This window comes from Pyxicephalus adspersus, chromosome 4 (genome assembly GCF_032062135.1).
Source record: "Pyxicephalus adspersus chromosome 4, UCB_Pads_2.0, whole genome shotgun sequence".
In the NCBI taxonomy this organism is placed as follows: Eukaryota; Metazoa; Chordata; class Amphibia; order Anura; family Pyxicephalidae; genus Pyxicephalus; species Pyxicephalus adspersus.
The window spans coordinates 4630901-4645605 of record NC_092861.1 but is presented as its reverse complement, the minus strand read 5'-3'; positions in this window follow the sequence as shown (position 1 = coordinate 4645605).

Here is a 14705-nt window from a genome sequence, read left to right as displayed (position 1 = left end):
TGGAAAATCCTAAAAGAATTATTTCAGTGACAATTGTTCTGTTCTCTAAACTCATGACATGCAATTTTCCAAAGTTTGATAGTCGTTACAATAATGTGTCATTGAAAATAAGCTCCTTCCATAAATTGTTTGGGGTAAGTGGTAAGAATAAATGGAACACATTTTTTCATTTTTTATTTTTTTTTTGCTTAAATTTTAAGCACAATTAATTTAAGAAAGCAGCCAACTGAAATCTTACCCAATAAATATTGAACATTAAAAAATACATGTCACACAAATCTTTCATAGGTGTCTGGTTATTTTCAGTATATTGAAATTATAAAAGTTTCAAATAATTATTTTGAGCACATATCCTTGATGTTATTCACTCCATTTTAGTCTGTAGCAATCCTGCAAATTTCAGGAGACTTCCCGTATGACTTCTATCTGCAGGAGACTTCCCGTATGACTTCTTCCTGCAGGAGACTTCCCATATGACTTCTTCCTGCAGGAGACTTCTACTTGCAGGAGATTCCTGTATGACTTTTTCTTGCAGGAGACTTCGTGTATGACTTCTTCCTGCAGGAGACTTCCTGTATGACTTCTTTCTGCAGGAGACTTCCTTCCTGCAGAAGACTTCCCGTATGACTTCTACCTGCAGGAGACTTCTGAAACATAACATAACATAACATAGTCGAAACATAACTGCTATATCAGATAGAAGTCATTTCATCTACATTTTTTACAGGCAGTGGTTGCATCATCAAGATTAACAGTAAAATCCAATATCTGCAGGAATAAAAAAAAAAAAAGTATTATTTAAAAAAATTATATAGACAAAACTGATTTTCTTTATTTCTACACCATTTGTTGAATTCTGCCTTTTTAAAATTTGTTCTGTTTTAATCTGTTCCCATCTGATGATTTTAATTTTTATATCAATTGGGATGTCAATACATTATGTCAATATATTTAGTATACATACATGTAAAATCATGTATCTATTGATATATACAATATTTGGTAAACAATAGATATGTTATGTGTATGCTCAAATTTCCTTATACCATCTATTTAGTGGTCTGAAATTCAAATCTCCTATATCCCCTGAAGAAACTATGGTGCAAAATTTGTTGAAACAATAGACCTAATCACAGTAAAGAATTCCGCCAAACTCATAGTATCGTTTTTGTTGAACTTATAGTAAATTTGTTAGGCCGTGGTCTGCACCAGTATTCACCAGACACCAGTCCCCCAATCTAAAGCCGCAGTCTTCACCTATAGCAGCCAGTCAGCTGACCAGGAGCCCACAGATACACAGTACAGGAATTACCAGGAAACACAGAAGATCAGTCCACCAGACGAGGTACAAAGGAATGGACACAAGCAGAGTCGGGGTCACAGGCAAAGGTCGGTCCAGGCTGAGTACAAGTGAAATGTCCAGGAACAGGCAAAGGTCAGCAACAGAAAACCACATAAGAAACTCTCCAGCACAGGTAAACCCAGCTAACGCTATAACAGGCACAGCAGACTGGAAGCCGAGAGGCTATAAAGCCCCAGCAGACAATGACAGCATGGGATTACGCAGGAACCACTCTGATAATCAGCTACAACATAGCTCCAATTCCACTCAGCTGTGCAGCCTCAGTGCAGGGGACGCCGAGAGGAAAAACCCAGCTAAAGGGAAACCAGGATGCTGCAACTGTAGAGCAATAAATCTTAGAACTCCTTTAGTACTGCGAGTGAAGCTACCTGAGGAAAAAGGCGCGCTCTCCTGCGGTGGGGCACCGCCTGGGATTGTAGGCCCACTGAGAACCTTCTAACAATATTTCTTTATATACTATTATATATACCATTTTAATTTTAAAGAATTTTGGTGTACAAATCTTTGGAGTTTTATTAATTATCTTTTGATCTCTTTTGATGTGCACATGTTTTATTCTGCATGGCATTAAATAGGCACATGGGTCCCTTGGTTTCCAGTTTTATTTTTATTCACAGAGAAAAACATGGAGGAAAGCATGCCTTCTGCTTGCCTAAACCCGAGGCCAAGGAGACAAGGGCCAAATCAATTTATGAGTATTGACTATAGCCTCCCCGTACCTGATCCCTATGCCTCATGCATTGTCTTATGTACCATTTCAGCAGGGGAGCAAAACTTCATGTTACACCAAACCCCCAATCAATACAATGGCAGAAGTAAAGCTCAGGTCCCAGGTGAAAATGCTGAAAATGTGAAAAGGTTGGAATCTGTCTACTTTAGAATGTTAGATTTTTTCAATAGTTTGGGCATTGTAGCAGCACATCAGCTCTTCCCTGGAGTATTTCAGTTTTCAAAATGTGATGTAACCCACTGTATTTATAAGCTGTGACTTCAAACCTTAACTATATTTGAACATATATAAAAAGAGAGAGAAAGATAAGCATTTTTTTTGTATCTTAATCTTTGTCTATTTGTTTCTCCTATGTGCAAAGTATTACTTATATCCCTATCCTATTATTGAAAGAAAATAATAAAAAATATATATAATATATTAAGAATATAAAAACTGAATACAATAAAATATATAAAAATATAAAATGTACATAAAAGATAATATGAAAAAAATAATCAAAAATATACAAAAATATAATGTGAAATATACATAAAATACAATACAAAAATATTGAATAATAAATAAAGTAATAATAATAAAATAATTAAAAAAATATATATAGATTTAGATTGTAATGTATATCATGGGATATATTATTCAAAAATATAGTAGCGTGAAAAACATAAAACTATATATTATATAAATTAATTTTCAGTTCAGTTTTGGTGAGGCTATAAAACTTGAAGGCATACCTAAACAAAGTTTTGGATCCTATCCAAAAAACATGATAAAAATAATAAAATATTACTTAAAATTAGAAGGATTCTTGTAGCTTGTTTAGTCTAACCTTCCTGTATTGAAATCTAATGATTTCCCCTCATTTCCCATCTTCTGAAAAGAAGTTTCCCTTTCTTGCTCTTTCCAGATTAATGCAATTTTATTTTCATACCTTAGTATCAGTGACTTGAGAATATTAAAATAAAAAGTCGATTAGATAAATAGCAGCAGTTGTTTCATTACAAGAGGATAAAACGCAAAGTAATAATAAAATGATAAAACATAAGGATGTCATTGATAAAATGTAAAAATTCACACTGATAATACTCTGTTGTTCTGGTCACTGCCAGCTTTAAATATAAGAATATCACTTACAAAGAAAGAATTTATAATACATTTTCATACCCTTGAGATCAATTATCATCAGTGTATAATAATATTTTTCATTCCAAACTGCAATTTTTTAATTATTGTTTTCTGAAATTGGTGGCAAAATTTTCTAATGGCATAGTGACAAAAATTAAAAGCTGTTCATATAATATATATAATATAATAATAAAAATAATAATCATACAAAAATAAGTCCCTTTCCTTGTATTAGGAATTATTTGGTTAAATATAATAAAAAATGAAGTTCATTGAATAAAGAAATTCAGAAGGCTCAGAACCTAAGCAATACATAGTAAAAATGAGCATTTTTTGTACATTTGTTTTATTTATAAGAAATAGTATTTAGGCTACACTTCACTAAACTGGAGTGTCTGGGTACTCCACGTTTTAGCCCGGGTTTGTATATTGGCACCCCAAATATGGTAGATTGGGTATATGGATATTTGGGAATGGGGAAGCTCCTAGAATAGCACACCTTCCCAAAGGTTAGGTTGTAAGTTGCATTTTTGAATAGTAAAGTGATAAATCTTAGTACAAAGACCTTGGACATTGAACCATGATCATCAGAAGTAGTGGTTTTATTGTGACTCTAATCTAAGATTTTCAAATCTTTGATTAAAATTTGGAATTTGAGCAAGGTCTGATCCGACAGAATTTGAAGGCTGCTGTCATCCTCAGGTAGCTGGATTGGCTGAGCCATCCAACACCAGACAGGTTTAGTACAGTTTATTAAAAAAGTATAAATTCCAACTCAGAATTTTTAATCTAGCCAGATTTCTAGACCAATTCAACCGGATTCAACCTGAGCCAGAATGAACCCCATTGACCCTTTGGAAAAGGGAGCCTTGACTGGTGGAAATAATTATAGGACGTAAAATGAATTTACATGCATCTGTCTTGGGTCATACTATTGTTGGATTTAAAATTTTTATGATATAGGGAAATAAAAATGGAGTAAACAAGCTGTTAATAAAGGAAGGGTTTAGAAATACTGACCTCTTTTGGAGCCGCCAATCAAGACTTGAAGTGTCCTCCAACCCTTCCTCCCTATTGAGGTCTGTCACCCCTCTCCCCTATTTTTTATTTTATTATAGGTTGTCACAGCTCTGTTGCCAATTTTTGTACCTCGTCTGCTGACATTAGTTAAGCTTTAAGCTCGATGGGAACGTGAACTGGTTGATGGCCTAACATGTTTACGAAGTTATCATTTGGGTGCTTTGACTAGCTTAAAGTTATAGTTACTTGAAAAAACATTGTTGGATAATATGTTGGTTTAAATCAATAAAGAAGGGGGCAGGGTATCATGGGAAGGCTGAGAATGAAGAACTTTGGTTGTCAGCAGTCATTTTTTCTGCTCCATGCACCTTTGACCACCAGATTTGAAGCATGGTGGAAGAGCAAGCACAGCCACAGACGCATTTTGGAGAGTACTAAGGGTCGTATTTGGAGTTTCCAGTTCGGATGAGATAACAAAGTGAAGATATCTCATATATGTGCTTTCCACGCATTGCACATTGCATTGGACCAAGCTTCCACCCATTGTTTCTCCAAGGAAGCCAGCTCCTGATGAGGTAACCTTGAGACAAGTATATTTTTTTGGCCTGAAATGGGTGGCTTTTAGGGCCTCTAACAGGCACCTGAGGGCATGGTAACATTAGGCATACACAATATGATTTTCCCTGGATAGCACTTTTGTTCAATATTAAGATTGTAATTATGATTGATTTCAACTGATCCCGCTGATCAACTAAAAGTATTCAATGAATTGTCCACTTATATTCAGTTGATAATAGGATCCTTTTGGCCATTATTGTAATTGAAATATTGATAGTTTTCAAAAAACTAATTACAGAAGAAGCAGGTTTAAAAAAAAGGCAAAATGTGTTGTTTTATAATTATTATTATTATTATTATTATTATTAAGGGACTGTAAAATTTTTACAGTAATAAGATTGTAATTTCTGGAGCATGAGAAATATTTTAGTAAATTTATCATTTTTTTTTTTTTTTTGCAACAAATGACAAAGCAGTACAAACCAATTTAGACATGGCAGAGTCAGCATGGATACCGACAAACATCTACATTGGTGGCAACATCGTTCTCTTGATTTACATACAGTGAGTCCTTCAACTCAAGCAAGATAGAATTACATGTGTCATATGTACTCCTAAAGAATAAGCCTTTTCAAATGCTGTGCAACATATTGGATTGCTGTTTACACTATTTTGGTAGTAGTATTCTATTCTGGGTGTCCCATTTTTTCCTCTATGAACTAGGGATCTATAAATTAGGGATTAGCATGTTCAACTAAATTGTATATGTTGATAAAATACAATGGTATAGGGAGTAAAATGTTTTTGATTGACACAATTTAAAAAGAGTTGGTATAGTCTTTCACGTCATTTATGTGTATATGTATCCCTATATGATAAGTTGGGATAAATATATAAATGTATACCTGTAAAAAGTGCATGTGTATAAATGTATAAAACAGAAACAATTTTCAGAACTTTAATAGCCGCAATCAGTGTGTCACGCATTTTTAAGTTAAAAATACAATTTATTAGATGATTAAAAATTCAAATATATGTTAAATGTTCCAGAAACATTGTTTTTACGTACAATCTCACAGAGTGTTTGACGCGTTTTACAACATAAGCAGGATTGATAAAACTAGTATATCTGAATTATAACAACAACAGAAACATTATTTTGGTTAGTTATGCAAAATTGGTGGTTGTGGCACTAAAAAGTATGAACTGATCCCTGTTCTACTTAGAAGAGAAAGGCATAATATTGCTTTAGATGTATTTTATTGCACTGGAAATAATATTTTGTGATATTACGGGGGAGAGGTACTGATCTAGATCTTCCTTAGGAAGGTTTCCTAATATACCCAAATAGTTTCTATTCTGCTACCCTGCCACCCTCTCCTCAGCTGGCAACCTAGAAAGGAGTTTTTCTAGATGTTTCTGGCTATCTCAGAGCTTTAGTTGTTTCAAATGGAGCTCTTTCTATATCTATCAGTCTTCATACAGACTGATAGGACCACTCTACTCTCCTATCAGCACGTTCCATGTCAACATATTGCCATGCATTGATTGGCTTCTGGTGCTTCTCTCTCCCATTGTGGCCCAGCTGTGCAAAAGGTGAATACGTTAGTTACCAATAATAGACATGTAATTATTTATTAATAATTCCACATCCCACTCTCAGATCTCAATGGTAATTCATTTTTGGGGCCAAAGGACTGATAAAGTACTCAATATACTTTATTAGGTATACCAATTCAACTGCTCGGAGAGGAAAAACATTTAAGTGCCATTCGCATGAAAGCAGCTCAATTCATTTCGGAATGTACAAAGCAGGTAGAGGGGTTTTTTTGGCAAAAAAGTTGCTGTTTTACTTGATCATTTTTGATAATGTATTACATTAGGAATGATATAACAAGGTCAATAATTATGTACAACATGCCAGAAACAAAATATTCCTAATATACCTGAAGGTATTCGCAGTAAGTAACTGCATGTTGGAATACTCAATTATTGGTGCTGTAAAATACCAACGCGTTTCGCAATTATTCCTATTATTAAACAGGATTTATATGACACTAACATATTAGGCAGTGCACCCCCATTACAAGGCTTCCTCAGGGGTGACTGTGACTTGCGATCTGGAATATCTGGACGATCATGGAAAGTTTATTAAGATCTGTATGTAGGTTATGACCTGACAATTGCCCATTGATTGAACGTTTCATCCAAATGGAGGTCCTTCTGTTTGCTGCTTGTTCTGAACATCTCTGGGGTGATCAGAAAATAGTCCGGGAAAGGGAAAATATCTACTGAGTGGCTGTTCTTTGGGTGGGAGGCCTTGCTGGTGGTCAGAGGAGAATGGCCACACTACTTTGAGCCAATAAAACAACATCATTAACCCACTTGTTACACCCGAAGTATGCAGAAGAACGTCTCCTAAAGCACATGTTTAACAGTAAAGCAGATGGGCTACAGCAAAAGAAGACCACTCCGGGTTTCACTCCTGTCTACCAAGAACAAAAGCCAGAGGTTGCAGATTGCATGGGCTCACCTGGTCATGGATTGCCTGGTCTGTTGAGTCCTTATTTGATTTGCAATTTGCAAAAGATTTCATTCCCATAAAGCACCATTTAGATGTGGTGGAACAGGAGTTTTGCAACATGGATATGCAGCTGATCTGCAGAAACTGCAAGATGCTATCATTACAGTTTGGACACAAATCCTTGAAGAATGGTTCCAGTACCTTGAAGAATTTTAAACTTATGCCGGCGGCTGGTAAGTACAATAAATATATATCATACTAGTCCAGGGGGTAAATGCCCCATGAGAGTCCTCCCCCACGTCTTAATAATTCAATCAATGGGAAACAGGATTGACAAATATAAAAGCCTTCTTCACCTCTTTGTTCTTTAAACTATATATGAGAGGATTTAGCATGGGCATAACAATGACATAAAACACAGATATACATTTTTCTTGGTCCGTTGAGTACTGAGACGATGGTCCAAAATACATGACCATTGCCGTCCCGTAGAACAAAACTACTACTATAATATGCGACGTACACGTTGAAAAAGTTTTAGAACGTTCCACAGAGTGAATTTTTAGGATTGAAGATATAATGCAAATGTAGGAACAGATAATAAGCATGAAAGGCACGAGAAGGGTTATAAAACTAATAGAAAATATCACAAGTTGATTCATATATATACTGTCACATGACAACTTAATAACGGCTATGACTTCACACATAAAATGGTTGATCTGGTTTGGGTTACAAGCTGTCATTGGCATTAAAAATGATGGAACCATTGAAAGAAGAAAGCCCAAAATCCAGACAAAGGAGGCCAACCAAACACATACAGTCCACTTCATAAGGATGGGATAGTGGAGAGGGCGACAAATGGCAACATATCGATCGTAAGCCATAAGAGCCAGGAGCAGGCATTCTGTGTCACCCAAGAAAACACTAATATACACTTGTAGGCCACAACCAATGATTGAAATGATTCTATCTTCAGAAAGGAGGTCTACTAAAAGCTTGGGCATGGCTGTGGAGGAATAAAAGAAGTCTATGAAGGATAAATTGCAAAGAAAAAAATACATGGGAATGTGTAAGTGAGGGCTGAACAAGATTACACATATCATAAGACCATTTCCAATAATAGTTATAAGGTAGACCATTGAAAAAAATATAAACAATGCAATGTTAATTATACCATTTTTGGAAAAACCCAACAGGACTACTTCTGTGGCCAAGGTTCTGTTGCTGGTTTCCATCATGTAAGAACCTTCAAAATTGGAAGATCAGTTTACGAAGTATGAAAAGATTGGAACCATGCCGTATAAAAAATGAATAAAGAGCATCTAAATAGTCATACCAATTACCAGTGAAGACATAAGGCCTTCTTGTTCACTTTAGGGAAAAAAATCTTCTTGTGAAGGACTATATACCCACACAGGTCACCATAGATTGTTACAGGCTAGCTTTTGATCCTAGATTCTTTCACCTAAGGCCAGGTTTAAGGTTAATGTTGACCACTAACATTGGTCCCTTCACAGATTTAAGTTTTATCTTTGTTGTTACTCCATGAATATGCGCATCAATAGGCCCTAAAGAAGAAGTCGTTGAACTGTGAAGCGTGTCGGCTGACTATTAGTTCTTAACTTTGCTGTCTCAGCAACCCTTGCCCACACAGGACCTCTATTTTTCTGTCCCGTCTCGATTTTATTTCTGGCCAACACACCAGTCCTTAACTGGACTTCTTCAATGGACTACCCTAGCTATTGAACACCCTTTTCCTTTCCCAAACCAGTTCTCCCAGTTCTACTGCCAATGTTTGGTCAAATTTTGCTCTTCTGACTTTATACAATACACTGGGATACTTTTCACAAAATCAAGACTTGGCTTTTACTTTTAAACAAATTATTATATAAAGAACAATACAAAGACCCATGCAGTACACAAAATATACAACAGAAGTATGATACAATGTTACTTCGTTTCTAGAGGGAAAATATTAAATGGTTTTGGAAATTATTTATTAAAATACAGAGAGAAAATGTAATAAAAATGTATTATCTATAAAACATTTGATAAATAAAAGAAATTAAATGACAAAATTAACAGATATAAAATAATATATGTAAAACACATAAAGAGGACAACATTAAGTGTTGTACTGGTTTACATTCTGGTTCTTTTTATATATTTAGAATCTGGCATAAACATTGACAATTAGTTGGCTCATTGGGCGCCCTTTAGGAGTTTTACACTTAAGGAACCTATTATCTCTTGACATAATTATGAAATAAAAATATAGATGGATAACACATGTGGGATTTTTATTATATATATCATTTAAAAATGATTTATTAGAAAATCAGGATCAACATAAAAGTAGTAAAAGAGTATATCATAATATACACACAATATCAAATATATATTTTTTGATAAAATGATATTATATATATTATATTATTATATAATTTTATTATTATTACATATATTATATAAATTATATAAGCAATTGTACAGTTAAATTACATTATACATTAATTTATTTTTTTAACAGATTTTTTTTGTGTTTTGTTATTTAAAATTATTACATTTGTTAAATTTTGGACATTTTTCAGTGAGGTATGTCTAAGAATTACAATGAATGATAAATTTCCAATGCAAAAAAATGTAACACTTTTTGCATGGAAATTCAGAGAGAATTACCGTCCTCCAGCAGAGTTCTCCAGCGTCAGATGCCCGTCTTCTCGATCAGATCTCTGTCTTCTCCTTCCCTCGGCGTTCGTGTATGCGTCCCTCAGCGATTCCTCAAGGCGTCGGTGCATGCTCCTGTCGACGGGAGGCATGGCAAGAAATTCGAACTCCCAGTCCCTCATTCTAACATTTACCAATAGCAAACCCCTGCCTTGGGAAGCTAGTTGCACCATTCTAGCCCCCAGTAGCCCACAGGATATATGTGCGCAAATTATGACATTTGGGGAACAAGAAATTATGAAGGACCAGAAAATGCAATGTATTTAAACTTAATTATTTCTTTTATTTTACATGATATTGTGTTTTAAACTTTATAATATTCAGGATATCTACTAGCCCCTTGTTTGGACATATTTTGTTAAGTTACAGGTTTACAATATAAAAAAAAATTAATGAAAAACAACGTACGGCTTTTGGTACAGAAATCCCGACAGTGAAACACCCAGGAGGTTAAAAAGAAAATATTGTTGATAATAGAATACCTAAAGGTAGTATAAAAATATATAGACTCACTGAATGGAGATAGTGGTGGGGAAGAAAATATGACGAATATATAAAAGGACAAGGGGTCTTCAGAGCGATAGGCCAAGGGCAACCCATTGGGGACAACTGATCTATAGAGAATTTTTTTTCACTTTGAAGAGACTGCTTTTCATTTTCTGGGGGCCTTTTTCAGGAGACAAACTGCAAAAAAAAAACCTATAGAAGTTTCAAGCCTTCCCCACTCAAATGTGAACAGATTCTCCTACTTTCATTTGCTGCAAGACTTAAAGGACTTTTCTTGGAGTCATGGTGGCTCCTACCTTGCCGAATGGTTCCTGCCATTATAGGGGTTGGAGCCAATGGCTGACTGTTAGTTATATGGTAGGAAAATGCATTCTTGGTGTGGAATGGGAAAGGTCACGGTTTTTTACACTCAGTTGTACTTTCTTGCTGGTACACCGATGTACTTGCCCTTCCACCACCTCTGTTCTGCAAGTAGCACAATGGGCTGCTATAGCAAATCATAAAATGAGTTAAAACAAAATCCTAGAACGAATTGCGGTAAGCCAAGGTCACCCCCTGTTATCTGAGGTCCCAAGCAAAGGTCAGGGCAGGCAACATGACAATAGAGAACAGTGAAGAGTAACAAGGTAGCTGGTGCACAGTCACAGCACCGGCTACCACTACTGCTGAGCCTAATATAGCATCTGGCCCTTTAAGGAGCCATTCCTTCTTGTGCTATGTCCATGTGTGCATGCCAGCCCACAGTTTGACAGTTTGTTCATCAGTTCAAAAGATATAAAATAATATTGTTACTTTTGTATTCACTCTGTTTCATTCATCAGCAGAAAATGAAAAAAAAATCGAGCCTCATTTTATTTGCAATGCTTCTACTATAACCCCAATTTTATTGTTACTCTAAACCAGACAAGCCATGAAATAAAATATAGGGCTCTATTTATACATTATTGCCCAGTCAATTCGCTCATATTAGTTTATTTCCTATTCGTTGTGACACTTTTGACATTTGACCACTAGGTGGCAGAATGAATCATTGTTTTAATAGGAACTGAAAGGAGAACTGTAGAGAGATTCGACCATTTGTCAGCAAATTTCAGATGAATTGACAGGGGAATCATTTATAAATATAGAAACATAAAGTTTTTATTACATCACAAAAAGTGTTTTGCTATTCCTTTTTACCTGGTTAGGTCTGTTGATTGCATATAACAATTCTGTATTTGTCCCAAAAAAATACATGTAAAACTTTGTCATGGTAATGGATAATAGGTATAGTAAAGTTATTGCTGAAATCCCAATGCATGTCAAAAAAAAAAAAAAAATCATCGGTTGTTAGGGGTAGCCCACAGGGACCATTATCAGATATTTCTGGGCTCCATACTTAGTAACTTTTTGTGCCCCCTTTTCCATGTAACAATGTTCCAGCATTGCAAATTTTTTTTTTTTATGGGTTTAGGTACAGAATGCCCCCGTGTCCCACCCTCCAATGGTTTCCCTGGTTGTCCATATTCAGTAGGTGAAGATAAGTCGCATTGCATTTCATAAGCACTCATAATGGTTCCGTTGTTTGCACTTTCATACAGATCTATGTGCACAATTTTTCGACATAGTAAATTTGGCTAAGTGGTAACTTTCTTGGCCCCCTCCTCGATGTTTAAAAGTTCAAGCATTGCAAATATCAAGTTCTATTGAAAAGGACCCCTTGAAGTACTCCTTGTTCTCCCCCTTGCCCCCTGCTGGCAGCCCTGGTTGTCTGTGGGTAAAGGTCAATTGCATTGCATAAGTAATATTTGCCAAGCACCCATTCCTGATGGGCCCATTGTTTGCAATTCAATACCGATCTATGTGCAGAATTTTTCTACATAGCACCATTGACCATTCACTGTTATCTGGAGGTTCTGCCAAAGATAAGGACAGATAAGCTGAGCCATAAATGTTCTGTAAAGCTACGTACACTCTTCCATTGGTTCTCGCCCAATAATCGGCACAGGGCCGATATGGAACGAGAATCTGAAGTGTGTACAGCGCTCGTCATTCATCGTCCGAAGACCGTCCTTGCGGATCCATGGACAATGAACAATGAACGGTGAAAATTTAAGGGAAGAGGGAGAGCGCCCAGCGGGATGCCGCTCTGTCGTTCTCCCCCTCCCCTCCTTATAGAACAGAACGTTCATGTATTGTGCAGTCGTTGGAAAGGATTGTGAAAGATCCTTTCCAACAACTATAATTGGAAGTGTGTACGCAGCTTAACTCTTCTTTCACCCTAAGGCTGCATACACACATGCAATAATTGTCACTGGAAAGGATCTTTCACAATCCTTTCCAACGACTGCACGGTGCATGAACGAGTGCTGTACATACAGCACCGTTCTGTTCTATAAGAGGGAAGGGGGAGAATGACGGAGCGGCACCCCATGCTCTCCCCCTTCACTTGCATTAAGATTGTTTATCATCCGTGGATCGTGCATCGTTCGGACGATGAGCGCTGTACACACGCCAGATTCTCGTCCGATATCCTGAGCCGCTTATCGGGCGAGAACCTTTGTGATGACTGCATTGATAAGACCAAAGCTCCCTGCACACATCTGCACTTGGCCAACAACCCAGAAGAATAGCAATTGTTTGCCAGAGATGATCAGCACATTTCTATGGAACAGATTCTCCAACAGAAGTGCATTTCATATGAGGTATTTATAAATTATTCCCCTATCAATTCACTCTAAATTCGCTCATAATTTTCATTTATACATACCATATAGTTTTTCCTTTTGTGACAGCTGTGCACTTCTTGCAAGTGTCCACTAGGTGGCAGAATAAGTCATTGTTGTAATAGCAACTGAAATGAGAGATCTGAACAGTTCTCAGTGAATTTCAGATGAATTGACAGGGTCATGAATAAATAGAGCTCCATATGGCCTATTCCACTGAATTGCATCAAAGTAGATTCACACCCTTTTTTTCGCTTGATGTATTTTCCTTTTAAAACAATTGAAAAGCATCAAAACTCATGATTGTGTGATTATGCGCATGTTTCCAGCACACATTGGGTTCTCTTTTTAAATAGTTCCCCCAGTCAATTCCCCAGAAAATTTGCTGGCGGTGAATTTCAAGGTTTTTTATACAGCAATGTCCTATTAAAGCAATGACTCGTTCTGCCACCTAGTGGCCAATCATCAAAAGTGCACAGCTGTCACAAAGGGAAAAAAAGAAGGAATTTAATATTTTGAACAAATTAAAGAGGAAATAATTTATAAAAAGAGTCAATTTTAATTAGGGATTAGTTTTGGGGTCAGACAAAGAAAAATATTTTTAGGGCAAAAAAAAAACTTTTATTAAAAAAATAAGCCATGGAAAAGTTTGGAGAAATGTTTCAAATTTAAAAAAACACTATTGGGTTATTCTTCTGGCTTCAATGGTAACATTAACAGTGCAAAAGTCTTTTAAAAACATGTTTGGGATGCTTTAAAGCTGCATGTAGTGGTTATATCTATACATTTTAGATCCCCTGAATCAAAGCCACTGGAGTTAGAAAAATTTTATAGTGTTGCTTCATTCTACAGAAGCCAAAAGAACAAAAAAAAAACACCAAATGGCTAAGGGACATTGTGCTAATTAAAAAAAAAGTGGGATATGTATACAGTGATAAGGAAAGGCTATTTCATATGACTTGGAGCACAAGATGGAAAAGGAAAACATCTTTCAATTTATAGCTTTGTGGGGTCCCATTAATTTATATAACTGTTGCACAAAGGTATTTTGATAGGTGAGTCCTTCTACATACACTTGGGTAGCCCACTCTATTGGGATGATCCAGATAAGACGCTTCATGTCTAAAAACATCAATTTCCTTTCCGTCCTTCCACAGGGTTAAAAAAAAAAAAGAATTTTATATGGAAAAAGGCTCCAAGCTGCAGTTCCCTTTTCCCCAGGTTTTGGTGATTGCAGTCATATGTATCCGCCACTAGGGGGATCCCCACTGTATACCATGCATTAAAATACATACCGAGACCCGCTAACATGTTTTCCAGGAGCTTCATTGTTGTCCAATATCTACATTTATCTGTCTTTGTTTCCAACTTCCCCTTTATTCTATTTTCACCGAGGAGAAAGTTATGTGCTACAGGAGACGGTCAGAGACTGCAGACATAGTA